At 35.9% G+C, this 4007-nt stretch overlaps 1 pseudogene; it reads left to right on the plus strand.

Moving 5' to 3' along the window:
* The first annotated feature begins 2499 nt into the window (after nucleotides 1-2499).
* LOC118674995 lies at nucleotides 2500-3591 on the plus strand (annotated as a pseudogene).
* Nucleotides 3592-4007: the final 416 nt, after the last annotated feature.

The following is a 4007-nucleotide window of genomic DNA, read 5'->3' on the forward strand; positions in this document are numbered from 1 at the left end:
ACAGCATTTATAAATACTTGAAACAAACAAACAAAAATCTCTCAGGAAATAAATAGAAAGTCTAAGTAAGCCAAGTGGAAATTTTAGAAATGAAATATACAATAATCAAACAATGAAAACTCAATGAATGGCTCAATAGCAGAATGGAGGGAAAAAAAGATCAGTAAAGCTGAATATAGAACAGTAGAAATTTCCCAAACTGAACAGAAGGAAAGTAGCCTGGAATAATTAACAGAGGTTCACACACCAGTGAGACTATAATGAAAAAAAATCTAGCATTTGTGTTATCAAAGTCCCATGAGGAGAAGATATCAAGAGCAGGAATGAAAAGGCACTTAAAGAAATAATGGCTGCCCCCCTCCCGCCCCCACAAATTTTTCAAAAAAAATAAACCTATAGATCGAGATAATTGAGCAAACTATAAACTGAGTAAACCCTAAAATATCTACATCAAGATATATCAGGTCAAATTTCTTAAATCTAAGGATAAAGAAAAAAATCTTGAAAAGAGACCTTTGGGAAAAGACAACACAAATGACAGCAGATTTCTCACCAGAAACTGTGAATGAAGCAGCACATTTCCTTAAGTGCTGAAATAAAAGAACTGTCATCAAGAATCAGATGTTGAGTGAAAATAACCTTCTGCTATGAAAAGAAAATTAAGATATTCTCAGATGAAGGAAAGTGAAGATAATTTACCACCAGCAGGCCTACCCTTAAAGAATGGCTAAAGGAAGTCACCAAAAATAGGGAAATAAAAGGGAATCTTGGCACGCCAAGAAGGAAGAAAGAACAACACAGAGTAAAATAAAAATAAATACATTTTCTTTTCCCCTTGAGTTTTCTAATTGTTTGATAATTGATGTGGTTCTAAATGTATTTAGAAGAAATGTTTAAGACAATTACATTATAATTAGTGGGGGCAGTAAAGGGACATAAATGGCAGTAAGTTCTCTACACTTCACTTAAATTGGCAATATGTTGATACCAATAGGCTGTGATGTTTACCATCAAAACAGCTATCTATACAAAGAGATGCACTTAAAAACATTATAGATAAATCAAAATGGAATTCTAAAAGCATATTGAACTGAATTAAAATGAAAATATCACACAACAGAATTTGTGGGGCACAGCTATAACAATGTTAACAGGGAAATTTGTACCACCAAGTGCTTAAATTAAAAAAGGAAAAAATTCAAATTAATAATCTGAACTGGCATCTCAATAATTTAGAAGAAAGCAAAATAACAAAAGACAAACAGGTGGAATAAAATAAACAAGAACATCAATCAATCAATTAAAGAAAAAAAAAATAGAAAACTCAGGGAAACAAAAAAACAGATTCTTTGAAAAGATCATTAAAATTGATAAATTCCTACAAAGCCTGACAAAGAAAAAAGAAGACCCAGATAACCAATATCAGAAATGACATTGATTATCACTAGCGATTCTACAGACAGCAAAAAGATAATGAGATAATACTGAAATACATAGATTTGACAACTCAAATGAAATGGACCAATTGCTATAAAGTACCAACTATCACAACTCACCCAACATAAAATAGACAATTTGAATAGCCCTATAACTAAAGGAATTGAATTCATAATTTAAAATTTTTTTCAAAATAAAATTTCCAGGCCCAGATACTTTCACTGGAGAATTCTAACAAGTGTCTAAATAATTGACAATAATTTCATGCAATCTCTTCCAGAAAATAAAGAACCAGGGGTTACTTCCCAACTCATTTTATAAAGCTAGTATTACTTTGATACCAAAGCCAGAAAAAAAGAGCACACAAAAGAAAAATACTGATGAATATCCTTAATAAGTATACGTGAAAAAAATCTTTAGCAAAATATTAGCAAATAGATTTAATCTACATATAGAAATAATTATATGCCATGATCAAAAAGCCTTATTCCAGTGATACAACACTGGTAAAATATTCAAAAATCAATAAAATAATATACCATATTATCATACTAATGAAGAAAAACCCTCATGATCAAATTATTCGCTGAAGAATAAGCATTTGACAAACACCAAAACTCATTCATGATAAAATCTCTCAGAAAAATATGAAAAGAGGAGAACTTCAACTTGATATAAAGCATCTACAAAAATCATACAGCTAAGATTATACTCAATGTTGAGAGACTGAATGCTTTCCTACTAAGATGCAGAACAAGGCAAGAATGTCTTCTGTTTTAACTCTTAGTCAATGCAGTACTGGAAGTTCTAGCCACTGCAGTAAGGAAGGAAATGAAGTAAAAGGAATAATACTATGCAGTTTCTTTGAGAAGAAACAAAGCTGTCCCTATTGGTAGGTGGTAGGATGACTTATGTGATAAATCCTAAGAAATCTATAAAAACTCTTAAACTAATAATTCTAATATGCTAATAAACTAATAATAAAGTTCTGCAACTTCACAGCATTTAAGACCAACATATAAAAATCAACTGCCTTTTGGTCAGGCCTGTGGCACTAATGGGATGGTCAAATGATGTGGTCTTCATACTGCCAGGAAGCTCTGCACTGCCAACAAAATCAGAAGTGTCATGATAAACAGTATAAAAAAGCTCCTTTGAGCTCTTCTCTGAAGCCAACCCTTCAGGAGGCACTTCCCATGCAAATGATATTATGCTGGAAAAAATAAGGGTTGAAGCCAAACAACTAAATTCTACCAACAGGAAGTCTGTCAGGGTCCAGGTGATCAAGAATCCTATATAATAAAGAGGTAATATGCAAATTGACCACCACATCCTCACAAGATGGCTGCTTATGACCAGGCCGGCGGGGGGTTAGTGAGGGACAACCAAACGATTGAACAAGCAGGCTGCAGGGGGCCACCAGGCCCACAGGGGGGTTAGTGAGGGACAACCAAATGACTGAACAAGCAGGCTGTGAGGGGTGACCAGGCCAGCCGGGGGGGGGGGGCAGTTGGGGGCAATTAGGTTGGCAAGGGGGCAATGAGGGGCAACTAGGCTGGCAGGGGGGCACAGTTGGGGTTGACCAGGCTGGCAGGGGGGGCAGTTAGGGGTGACCAGGCCAGTGGGGGGTGCAGTTAGGAGCAACTAGGTTGGCAGAGAGTGGGCAGTTGGGGTGACCTGGCTGGCAGCAGGGAACAGTTAGGGGCAAGGCCTGCAGGAGGGTCAGTTAGGGGCGACCAGGTAGGCAGGCAGGTGAATGATTAGGACCCAGCGGTCCAGGATTGTGAGCGGATGTCCAACTGCTGGTTTGGGCCCAATCTCTGGGATCAGGCCTAAACCAGAAGTCAGACATCCCCCAAGAGGTCCTGGATTGGAGAGGGTGCAGGCTGGACTGAGGGGATGCCGCCCCTGTCCATGCACAAATTTCATTCATCAGGCTTCTAGTGGAAAAAATAAAAATAAAAATCAAAGACTTTGTATCCAATGACAGTTGCTTGAATTTTATTGATGAAAACGATAAAGTTCTGGTTGCTGAATTTGGTCACAAAGGCCATGTGTTGGTGACATTCCTGGGGTTTGCTTTGAGGTTGTCAAAGTACCAATGTACTTCTTTTAGCCAAATGCAAAGGCAAGAAGGCAACACCAAGATCATAAGTTTTCATGTTGAAAAAACAGTACTAATAAATTTTTATATGCAAAAAGTTAACTGTATTTCTATATATCAGCAATGAACATGTAGACACCAAAATTAAAAATACAATTCTATTTACAATTGTTAAAAAATAAGAAATACTTCAGTATAAATATGGCAAAACTTATAGAACTTGTATTATACAAACTATAAAATGTTAATGAAAGAAATTAAAGAAGAGCTAAATAAATGGAGAGACACATCATGTTTATGGATTGAAAGATGCAACATAACAAATAATAGTAGAAGACTGAATAAAGTCTTCAAAGATATCTAGTTCTTAATTCTTGGAACCTGTGAATGTTACCTTTTATAACAAAAGGAATTTTGCATATGTGATCCAGCTAACAAAACTGAGAGATAATCCTGAATTATGGAT

The sequence above is a fragment of the Myotis myotis genome, unplaced genomic scaffold, assembly GCF_014108235.1.
Source record: "Myotis myotis isolate mMyoMyo1 unplaced genomic scaffold, mMyoMyo1.p scaffold_m19_p_2, whole genome shotgun sequence".
Lineage (NCBI taxonomy): Eukaryota > Metazoa > Chordata > Mammalia > Chiroptera > Vespertilionidae > Myotis > Myotis myotis.